Source organism: Humulus lupulus, chromosome X (assembly GCF_963169125.1).
Source record: "Humulus lupulus chromosome X, drHumLupu1.1, whole genome shotgun sequence".
Taxonomy (NCBI): Eukaryota; Viridiplantae; Streptophyta; class Magnoliopsida; order Rosales; family Cannabaceae; genus Humulus; species Humulus lupulus.
Genome location: NC_084802.1, coordinates 92,479,148 through 92,491,929, shown reverse-complemented (window position 1 = coordinate 92,491,929; position 12,782 = coordinate 92,479,148). Strand labels below are relative to the sequence as shown.

At 33.2% G+C, this 12,782-nt stretch overlaps 1 non-coding gene across 1 annotated transcript; it reads left to right on the top strand.

Moving 5' to 3' along the window:
* The first annotated feature begins 280 nt into the window (after positions 1-280).
* On the top strand, positions 281-387 carry LOC133807576 (small nucleolar RNA R71). The gene has a single exon (XR_009879481.1). It is a non-coding gene; the product is annotated as a small nucleolar RNA R71 (small nucleolar RNA).
* The last annotated feature ends 12,395 nt before the right edge of the window (positions 388-12,782 follow it).

The window sequence follows — 12,782 nt, the reverse complement described above, 5'->3', positions numbered from 1 at the left end:
ATTAGCAGATACAGTGCTCTGTTGTAATTGTTTAGTGAGTGTAGCTACCTGTGCTGTTAGAGCAGTAATGGCATCCAGCTCATGCACCCCAGCTACCTTTCTGACCCCCGATGATCTTTCCTCAGACCACTGATGATTTTTTGTGGCCATGTCCTCCAGCAGCTCATAAGCACCAGTTGCACTCTTGCTCATAAAAGTACCACCCGCTGCAGCATCAATAATGGTTCTGGTTGTAGGACACAGACCATTGTAAAAATTCTGCACTAACATCCACTGTTCAATGCCATGATGAGGACATCTTCTCAAAATTTCTTTGAACCGTTCCCAAGCTTCATACAATGATTCTCCATCATTCTGGCAAAAATTATTGATCTCTCCCCTCAATTTAGCAGCTTTGGACGGAGGGAAGAATTTTGACAAAAACTTCTGAGCTAGATCTTGCCAGGTGACAATAGAGTTTGGTTGCAAAGAGTTCAGCCAACTTTTAGCTCTGTCCCTCAGAGAAAATGGGAAAATCCTAAGCTTAATTGCGTCATCACTCACCCCATTGTATCTAAAAGTTCCACAAAGCTCCAAAAAATTAGACAAATGGGTGTGAGGATCTTCATAAGGCAACCCATTAAATTGAACAGAGGATTGCACCATTTGTAGAATAGCTGGCTTGATTTCAAAGTTGTTAGCCTCTACAGCTAGTGGGTGTATACTGTTTTGTACTCCCGTAAGAGTGGGTAGTACATAATCTCTCAGGCTCCTCTCAGCATTGTTCTGAGCCTGACCCCCTTGTACAATTCCAGGAATTAAAACATTCCTACCATCCCCTTCATTCTGTACCATCTTACCAGATTTCTGGGCCTCCCTCTTGTTCTTTCTGTTTTGTTTGCAGGACTTTTCAATCTCAGGATTCAAAGAAACAAGATTGTCTGCTCCTCTTCTGCTACACATATAACACAGTTCACCTGAGATAGACAAATTAAGCAACTAAACAGATTAGAAACAAGAGAAATTAAAATCAAATTAGAATAAAAATTAATTAGATTGATATTGATAATTATTTTCAGTCCCCGGCAACGGCGCCAAAAACTTGTTGCAATATTTTTGCTATGCAAGTGCACACAGTCACAATTTGTAATAAAATGGTAAAAACCAAGTATCGTTCTCAAGGACTGATTTATCAATTACCAATCAATCAATCTTTTTAATTCCATTTGATAAATTAAAATTCTTGATTTTTGTAGACACAGCAAAAGAAACTAAAAAGTTCAGAAACAACAATTGAAAATTAAATGGAATAACAACTAATAGTAAAACTCTTAATTTAACCACTGAAGAAACAATTAGGATATTTAATCTCATCAACTATCCTCCCTATTATTCCCTAATGCAAAATATGAGTTCTTCTTCTTTTTGCCTAATTCAATTAACAAGTTGATACAACAGCCTATAATCATACTATGAAATATAAACTCAACCTAGGTGACAATTTCCTATATTTCTATGGTAAATTGAACCACAAAGGTAGCATTAATCTTGACAACTTAATAAACAATTACACAATTAATTCAGATACTTTCGTTCCAAATTAGAATTATATCCAATATAACCACAGCAGATTCAAATCTCACTTCTCAGATTTTGACTTAAAAACATATATATGATTATAGATGGCCAATCAATAATCAGTCTATAAGAACAGGTTATATGGAATTGAAGAAGATTGAAGAAGAAGAGAATTGAAATTGCATTAGTTCATAATAGGGATTCAAGTGATTCAATTAAACATCCTAAACAGAAAATTAGTTCATAATGATAATGCTAATCACAACGAAAATTAAATATAACATCAAAAAGTAGAAGAAAAACATGTAGATAAAAATACTCCAAGCCTTCAGCCTTCAAGCAAGAACTTCTCCCCTCGTTCGTACGTCCCTTTCTTCTTTGTTTTTCGTCTTATAAAGACCTAGGATTCAATTTTTAAAAGAGGCAGGCCGCGGCTCTACATACACCATTCCGCGGCCCGTGTCTAAATTCCTGGGCGAATTTTTCTCTCCATGCCGCGGCCTTAGTCAGCCATGTCGCGGCCCGTGTCGACGAATTCTGGGTTGATGCCCATCTATGCCGTGGCCCGTGGATCTCCTTCAAAACAGTGGTTCTGTTTAACCACCTAGCCGCGACTCTACTTTGCTCATGCCGTGGCTCTTAAGGGATTTCTCAATTTTTCAAGTTTTCATCCCAAAAATTCACCAACACTTCCAAATTATGTTGAGATCCATTCTTTCTCAAAATATGTTGAAAAACTTGGTTATTTCTTCCCTTTCTTTGACATTTTCCTCCAAGTGCTCAATTCTTCCTGATATTCACAAAGACAAACAAACAAAGCATAAACCCGCACTAAATGAAAATAAAACGAAATAAAAGACTACTTAAAACATCACCTAAACATGACAAAAACTAGACTCAACAAGTCTAGTAACGAGCCAAGTTAAATGACTTGACTAATTCATTTACTACCGGGGAATTTTCACCAAGGTATACCCAAACCTCTTACATAGATAATTAGTTTGATGTCAATCTCACCAAGTCGGGTTGTAGTGATTCTAATGCCAAAATCACCTACGCCGAGTTGTTTTGATTCTGGTGCCAACCTCACCTCTCTTGCGGATTGTTGAAGTGTCATTCTCACTTTACAATGCAATGGTTTTCACTCTCTCTAAGGATGATAAATACTAGTGGAGAACCTAGAGAGAAATGAACACACTTATAAATAAATCCTTACAATTTCAGCTCAAGTGGGAAAAGTGTTTTGGAATGATTTACACAAGGTAAAAGCTTAGAACACTTTCTCTAGCTTAATATTATGATATAAAACTGATATTGGGTGTATATTAAGTCTAGATGTAAGTCTATTTATAGACTGGAGCAAAATAGAGTCGTTGGGGGCATTTTGGAGCTTTCTACCTTCAGTCGGGCAAGCGATCGGTCGATCAGCCAATATAGCCATTTATGACAATTGAAAACGCACTTAGAAAAGAAAATGGGCCCTATATGTGACACGTCGGTCGACCGACATGCAAAGGTCGATCAAACGACCTATGTAATTTCAGGGTCGGGACGATTTCTACTTTGGTAAAAAAAATCTAGGTTTTCTGGTTACAAATTTGTTACTTTCTTATTACAACTTGATCATTTGACTAAACTTGTTTCCAACAAGATAAACGCTTTTGCTACAAAATTAAGAATGATTTGTGACATTATAATCAAATATTGTATATCAGCAAAACAAGAGTGATGACGACTTTAAGTCAACAATCTCCCCCTTTTTGATGATAGAAAATATTTGTTTATTTGAAGGGAATAAAAATAACTTTAAACAAGAAAGCATAGGCTCCCCCCATCAAATTATGCACATAAATATTATTTTTATTTCTTGTACACTCACCCTTAATCACATAATGAAACAATCTTACCTTTTAACCAACATGATTAAGTATGTGTAAATAATCTTTACATTTTCTCTCCCTTTGATTTCATCAAAAAGTATTGGGGAGGTAATCAAGATTGGGAGTGCTATTTAACCATATACATTTTAATGATATGAGCAAAATAGTTCACGAAGTCAAATATTATAGCAAATCCAAATAATCAAAACAAGTCCAAGTAGTCCATTGAAAGTTTTATTTGAGTTGAGCATAGATGAAATGATTTTGAGTATACCATAAGTGTAAAACATATGTTAGGGCTTATTTCAATGTGCACATGCATGACAAAATTTTACAATTTGTATGAATACACATTTGAAATGCAGAAAAAAAAAATCAGCGTTGTGCGGAAAAATGAATATTAAATGTAGAAAAATGTAGAATTTTTGCAAAATTATCTCGTTTGCATAGTGTAAGATGAGTTATGTGCATCATTTTTCAAAAATTCATTTTGCAACGGTTCAAGGATACTAAAACACACGGGTTTGTACAATCAAATTGAATAATAATAAAAAATCTAATGTGTTTGGTAAGGTTTTCAATAAAGCATGAAAAAACAAGTTATGTGCTCAAAATGAGTTTTATGCATCATTTTTCAAAAAATTTTGTTTAGGCAATCTCAATATGAATAACTAAAAGTGTTCATGCAAAAAGATGAAAGAAATCTCAAAGATTTGAAAATTTTGGTAAGTTTTTCATTTTTGGTTTAAAAAGGGCTTCTAAAATAAGTAGTATACCCAAAATTTGTTTATGCATAGTTTTTGAAAAATTTCTTTTGTAGCATCTTTATTATGCATAATAGAACATGTTTGAGCATGGAAATCATTCAAAAATCAAAAGATAAAAAATTTTGATATATTTTCAAAATCTTGAGCTAAAAACGATCAAGAGAACAACTCACATGGCAAAACTAAGTTTAACTCATTATTTAAAAGAAATCATTTTCATACACTCTTAATATACTCAAATAAAAATGTTCAAGCAGTAAAAACAATAAGATCTCAAAAATTCATCAATTTGGGTAAGTTATGCAAAATTATGCTTAATAAAAGCAAGAAAACAACTTATATGTCATAAATGAGTTCCATGCATTATTTTTGAGAAATTATTTTTGAAACATCATCAATATGGCTCTAATCATATTATTTTTGAGAAATTATTTTTGAAACAACTCAAAGTTATACTAAAATGTCTTATTTTTAAAAAAATATCTACTAAACTAAAGATCTAATCATCTATATCAGATATGGCTCTAATCACATTATTATTCATTGTTCTAGACTCTGAAATCAAAATAAACTGTAAATTACTAGGGTTATAAATAATATAAACGAAACAAGGTACTTACTTGGTAATGAGACGACCCTTTTTTCTGACTTGTATGAATATGTGAGAACATTTTGGACTAGTATAACCGTGAGCTCTGATACCACTTGTAACACCCTAAATTCTAGCTTTAATTGTAGAAAATAAAGATGTTGAAAAAAAAATCGTAAATAGTGTTGCCTTCTTTATTGATAATTTAAAGTAAACATAACCCGAGTTTAAGAAAAATAAATAATAGTCTTTACAATAAAACTAGACAACATTTAATCATAAAGGTCATAATTTCCCAAGAAAATAACACGCGGCTATACGACCCCCAACATATTCACACCAGTCTTGTTATTGGGAATCTGCTCGCCACCAGTCATCTAAGGTTAACTTATACTGCAAAAATAAAAGAAAAAAATGAGCTTCTAAGCCTAGTAAGGAAAATACACAACAATTCATATAGAAATCAATCATAAACTCACAACGAATAATTTCACATGCAATACTATATTCATAATAGATACCAAGGTCATAATCTATCCTATATCACCGTCATGCTAAAAATCACACATAGATCTAGATCATAGATTATATCCTGCAGTCATAACATTAGTCATAAACACATCATAAATATCAAATCATATAATCACATAGTCATAACAATCATACAATTAGTTCATACAAGAGTTCATAAAAACGTTAATTTATACTAATCATACAAGATCAAAATATATCCTAGGTCATAGGTCATAGTCATAGGTTATAATAACAAGATAGATATAAAAAAAAAGATAAGTGCTTATACAGGGGTTGGCAATTAAGCGCTCGACATAAGTCTATCATACACCGGACATCAACTTAGGTCCGTCATAAAATTTTGGCATTCGAGCCTACCAGACATAAGTCCTTCATACATCATTGGACACCTTAGGTCCATCCACACTTACCCCATTATTGTACCTGAAATGTTAGGTCATACAAAACATAAACTAAACTACCTAATTTTCCTTACCTTCAGTGTGGGGCATAGAAACTATACTTGAGTCATTTATATTATAATACCACTTAAAAACCCTCAACCTTGATCTTGAAGAAAAATCCTAGATCATTAAATGCTTTCTTGATGGTTTTGACAATAAAAAAGATAGTCTTGATCGTGTGGCATCTTTGGGTACTAGGGTTTCAAAGATTTGAAGAGGTGATGGCGATGATGATTTTGGAGTTAGGGTTTGTGTTTTGATGGTGGTGCACGACAACAATAGGGGGAGAGAGAGTGTGCAAGAGGGTCTCAAGAAGAGCAAGAGTGAATGAAAAAAATGAGAAGGATTAGGCTCTCAAAAATCCTAATTTCATTCTAACTATAATCCAAATTTAAATTTAAGTAAAATAGAATCCTAACTTCTGTAGAAAATATCTCTAAATTATCTTATTAATATTTTTATTAAATAATTGAGGAAAAATCTAATATCAAACTACCCAGGAAAAAAAATATTTCACCCTCTAACTATCTAAATCTCGTAACTCTGGACTCACCTATAATAAAATCTATACAACAAGAGTTGTAGGAGTCTGATTTATACGATCTTTATATCGTTAGAAAGCTAATTCAATTATCTACTACTTTTTATAAATACTATTTTTCCAAAATCATAACATAACTGGGTCAAAAATGAGTCCAAAGTTACAGTACCCTATAGTCCAGAGATCTCTAGGCTCATATTGAATTTACTAAGCCCAAAATCTTATTGGGCTTTAGGGCTTAATGTAGACTTGTAGTGCACCAATTTTTTTTTAAAAGTTATTAAATTTTGTGTTTTTTTTTTTTTTAATTGTTAAGTGTTGTGAATTATTTTATTTAATTATTTGTTTGTTTAAATTACTTGTTAGAATTGTTTGGTAGAATTTTTGTGAATTTATTTGATTAAATGTTATTTATTTATTTTATCTAAAAATGTGATTATTTGAGTTTTGGTTGAATGCACTAAGGTGCATGGTAAGTAGTGATGTTGAGTGTGTGCATGTGTATGGTTGCATGGTACACATGTGTAGAATTTTCTACACACTTGTAGTTTCCCTTTTATTTAGATTTAATTATTTAATTAAAAAAATAAAATAAAGAAAGGGGAAAGGGGCTTGGACGTGTGGAGTGTAATGGGAAAGGATGATTTTCTTTACCTTTTTTGTTTGGATGAATATTGGTTAAAATGGAAAAGATGTTGTCATCTTTATTCCATACCAATTAAAATAAAAACAATTTAATAAAAATTAAGAGAAAATAATTAGAAATAGGAAACTTACCCTTTTATTTTTATTAGGCTATTATGAGGGAATTAAGATAAAGGGGGAAGGAAAATAGAAGAAGAGCCATTATGCTCTTGGCTGCCGAAAATAAGAGAGAGAGAGAGAGGGACGTGAGCTAGAGAGAGAAGGAGAAGAAGAAAGAAAGGAAGAAGAAGGAGAAGAGAAAACCAACTCTAGGGTATGTTTTGATGTTCATATTTGAAATTCCTTTTCTTTGATTCTTGTGTTTTTACTATATGTTTTGTTGTGTTGTTGTTGAATCTCTCCTTCTCCTCATGATGGATTTAAAAAAAAAAACCTAGGCTTGAACAAAGGGTGATAAAGTTTGGGTATTGGTCACCTTGTGTATTCTTAATTCTACAAATCAAGAAAGGTAATGAACCCTTAGCCCTTTTGTCTTTATGTATTGTTGGTTTATATGAATGGGGTATGTTGATTTTGACTCTTTTGATGTTGGGGTTGAAGGGTTGTATTGATTGGATGTATGGAAGGTTTGATCTAAAAATGCCTATGATTTTATGTAACAATTTTTGAATGATAATGTTCATATGTTCATAGGTGATGAGTTTGAGAAGGGTAGATTGTCAATTAAGGGTTTCGGCCCTAGGGTGTCTTGTAGTGTGTTATTTGCATAATTGATCTTGAGATGTGCCTATGAGTTTGGGGTAAATTGATAACATGTGGGAATTTTGATGCATGGGGTTTCGGCCTAAGGGTGAATTTCAAAGCATGATGGTTGTTTTTTTTTTTTTTTTATGTTTTATGTCAATATTAAATTCTAGGAACATGATAGGGTGTTCTAAGATTTTAAATGAATATATGATGGTTTTGTTTCTTTGGAATACTTGCATGATATTAATAAATCAAGAGTATACGTAAGGCAAGACCAAGATGATTATTTGTTTATGACTTGTGAATATGTTTCAAAGTGGTTGGTGAATTATTGTATGCTAATGGTAACATTAAAATAAATAAAAAGGGGTAGAAACATGCTAGGGTTTGTGTTGGAATATTGTTAAATAAATATAAATGAATTATGTGAAATGTGATGAAAGGAAGGAATTTCATAATTAGGGTACTTGCTGATTTTTGTGAATGAAAGGTGTCAAAATGATGAGAAAAATATTTTTGAATGCTTAAGTAAATTTTACAAGTTGTTTTGATGATTTAAGAAGTTAATGGGGAATTTTGATGTGCCTTGACATGATATTTTATGCAAACAATTACCTACAGATTGTTTTTATATTTTGATAAAAATATGGGTTTTTAAAAAGTAAAAATGGTGATTTTAATGGTATAATTGGTTGCTGGAATTTTTGTAAAAAAAATGTGCAGTTGTATTTTGATAAAAGGAATTTGATGTGTGTGTTGGAATAAATTAATGCCCTAAACTATGGAAATATTAAAAGTTGTATTTTTTATAACATGAGAGTTTATTTTAATAGTTATGATTTTCCTTTATTTTAGTTAAGAAAAATGGTAAACTTAGTTTATTTGTGAATCTTTAAGTAAATCAAATATTGGCTGAAAGTTTAATAAAATATTTTTTTAAAATAATTATTGAATTATCGCTTATGAATTTATTCTATTTTAAAATTAGGTCTTAAAATAATACAAGTAAAAATGTATTTTTCCACATCTAAAATTATATTTTTCTCACATTAAATTTATAAATTTGATAATTGAATTATAATGTTATTTTCTAAGTAAACATATTAAACTATAAGTATTTTACATAATTTTTAGTCTTTGTTATTTTATGGAATTTAAAAATAAATGATGGGATTATTATATTTTAATTGGTTAAATAAATTATTTTATGAAATAAAATAATGACTTGAGAGATTTAATCAACCTTGTAATTTTAAAAGGACAAACAATGGAAATCAAAGCATGTTACAATTTTATTATTTTCACAACGATAGAAATAAAACACGTAGGAAATTATCGTTTTTAACGCTACTTTTAAACAATGTTCCCACGTATGTATGTCGCATGCAATTTCACTTTTAAGTTCAAAAATATGTCTATTATGTAACTATATAGTTTTTATAGCGAGATCATGCATGTAACATAAGTAGAATGTGCATTATTCTTTTATGACTTCATGTGTATATATGCCTTGTTTGGATGTTGTGAATAACTTTCAACATGTGTGCATGACCCATGCACACATGGGTTATATGAGTGGGAAAAATAGAGTTTATGTGATGCTAATGAAGGTTATTTTGATTATGGTATAGACTCATTGTAGTGTTGTCATTTTACCTTGCTTGGACCTGAGGTAAGGAAGTTAGATAGAATTTTTGTTTATTAATGCTGTGAATGGTAAGATCGTTTGTATGATTGAGAATGTTATGATTAATGATACTTTGCGCTATGAATTATGAGATGCTTTATTATGATGATGTGACGGGATTGTATGTCATTTTGAATGTTGTATGATATGAATGGATGTTGGCGTGATGAATGCGACACATTAAAAATGGGTTTCTAAGGATATGAAGACGTAACCCGAGTTACTAAGGATAAGATGACGTAACTCTAAGGGCGGACGCGCCGAGATTATTCAAGGACCAGAGATCCTGTTTACCTCAAAGGGTGACATGGACAAGTTAGCGGGCCATGATCACAAGGATATGATGTTTATGATATGATGTTATGATGATGATGACTTTGCATATGATGCCAATGTTGTTATGATTGTGTTTATGTTTACGATATTGAATGCCATTACGATAATGATGCTATGATGTGTGACGATGTATGAATGTGATTATGATTTGTTGTGATTTACTTGTGTGCTGTTTGTACTTCCTTACTGGTCTTTTAGCTCACCCCCTTACTTTCCCTTCCAAGTAGCAAATAGGTTTCTCTATGGCACGCGTGGTGATGTGGGGAGTTCTATTGTCATGGTGTGTATGGCGTGGGGGCATCCTATGGACGAGAAACGATCAGTTTAAATGTCATTTTCTTTTAATAAAGTTATGTTAAATTGGACTTTCTAAACTTATCAGTGTGACTTGAACTTTGGTTGTTTTTAAGAACTTTGCATGAAAATTTCTATTTTTTTTTAAACTATTGGGCCCAACTTGCATGTTTTAGCAAGACCCTACTGGAATTTTATAATGAGTAGCATTTATCTTTTAAACCCATGAGTATGCGAATGTTTTATAAAGTACTAGATTAGGGCATTTTACAGGACTCGATCCATAACAATTCTTAACAATACCATAATTAATTTATTCTTACACAATCACCCATTTTCCCACAAACAAGACTACTAATATCACAAAACTATACTAATCATAACAACTAAATATTATAATCATAGCCACTAAATATTTCAAAAATTAAACCTAATTCTATCACCACAACTCAAGTTAAATCTATTCTATAAAAATAAAGACAACCTATAATCATATAAATAAAGAAGTCTAAGAGAAAGGTAACCTCGGTTACTATACTTCATCACTTGAATCACTTGAAAATGAGGGCTTCTTCTTGTTTTTTCTTTTCTTTGACTCACTTCCTTTGTAATGATTCTTGCCTTTGCTTTTTTTTTCTTTTTCATCTTCATGACTTTTATGAATTTTCTTTCCATTAAAACCACGTCTTCCATTTCACTATCATTCTCATCATCATGGGAGGTGCATTTAAATGTGATAGTTTTCTTCTTTACGGCTTTCTCCTCTTCTTGACTTGCATTCAAGAGCATTTCATGATTCATTAAGGAACAAATGAGCTCCTCCAATTGAATGGTTGAGATGTCATGTAACGCCCTGGATAGCCAATATCATTATACTGTGTATTTTAAATAGTGCAAGACTTGTTAATCAAGTTGTTTGGACATAAAAGTGTCATTAAAGTCAACTAACGATTTAAGGTTATTAGATTTTGATCATAAAATTGTTGACTCTCATTAAAAATAAGAGTTGGTACATGGGATCCCCAAAAAATAGTGTTTACGAGGCAATTACAACCTTTAAGTAAATACAACTGAAGCCAGTCTAAGTGCCAAAATACAATTTTGGCTCTAGTCCCTGTCAATCCCTCGGTTGTCATAGTTGAGTAGATGTTGATGTAAACACCGCGCCCAAAGCCCTCCAATTCATGGCTGGTCCAACTTTCCCTTTCTCTTACCTGCACCACATAACACCTGTGAACCAAGGCTCAGCAAGAAAACTTAATTCGCGTACACAAATGAACAACATTACATATGCAGTAAACTTAGTTCGATCAAGTCAATAACTATAGAACATAAGCAGCCAGCTAGACAATAATAAGCGGTTTAATCCAACATGTAACTCAAACTCAACTTTCAGTGCAGTTAGTTAAGTGTCGGCACCCATAGGCCGAGCCCTTTAGTTATTTAGCTGACCCTAGCGTGCTTAGGTTGGGCTCCGTTCCGTACGCTTAACATCAACCCCGACTCCCTTAGGTCGGATTTTAGGTCAAATATAACAGATAAATAGATTGTGGAACACGCAATTGAAAAACAGCATGTACAAACATGCCTATCCAGATATTCTCAGACACAAATACATTAAAAATCTCACATATATTCATTTACAGGGGGTCTCAGTCCCATTCACAACCCGAGTGCAATTTTCTCACCTCGAATCCCGAGCTGAAGATGTAGAGCAGTCCCGAGCACGATCCTTAATCCCGAGCCTTAATGGTAACCCTAGTAACAAAGCGACAATGGATAACTATTAAAATCTAAACCCATTAAATGCTCTAAGAATAACGTACCAGCCTTTGGGACCTCGAATTCTACTAAACCGGGTAGTAGAACCCTTCCCGAACACTTAGGTTTAAGTTCCCAAGCCCAAAAATCTAATTTGGCTAAGGCTTCCTAGGCAGGCTGCGACCTAGCTCTAAGGGTTGCGACGTGCCTTCAAATCAGAGGCACTAGCCCCCAAAACTCCCGGGGACATGCGCCGCGACTTGCCCCTTAGAACCGCGGCACGCTTACGAAACAAAAAGCCCCCCAGGGCTTTTGGGGTCACGCAGGCCGCGGCGCGACCTTGGAAACACAAAAATCCTAGGGCTTTTCCTGCGTTTTCTCCCAACCAAATTTAGCAAAAATTCATTATAACCTTGAACTAAAACAAGAATTGATTCTAAGACTCTTAACAAAACAATGTAGGAATTATAATTACCCAAAAACCAACCACAATTCTCACCCAAATTAAGCAGTTAAAGCAACATCAAAACCCAGCCAAAACCTATCTTAGCTGTCAGAATTTCAAAAAGAATCAAGACTTAGACCTTACCTTGATGATGATTCTGACCCTAAGCTTATCCTCCAGTGATCCTAGCTCCAATTCTTCAATCCCCAAGCTTCAACCTCTTAGATTTCCAAGCTAGCTTTCCAAAACTCCAAAGGTTTCCCCAAAGCACATGAAAGGGAGAGACAATCGTATGAAGGGAGAGAGAGCGAGAGCTGATAGGGGTTTTCTAGTGGATTCCTGAGGTTTCCTAAGCTTATCCCTCACACAAATAACAAAATACCATCTACCTTATCCTTAGCCTCCTATTGCCCTTAAGGGAAAACCTGTCCTTTTACTGCATTTCCCGCTAATCCTCAAGTGGTCCTATAAGCTTCCAATTAATCCCAACGTGCCCAACTAATAACCAACTAATTACCTGTTACTCGATAAATCCCAAATATACATTAAATTTCCA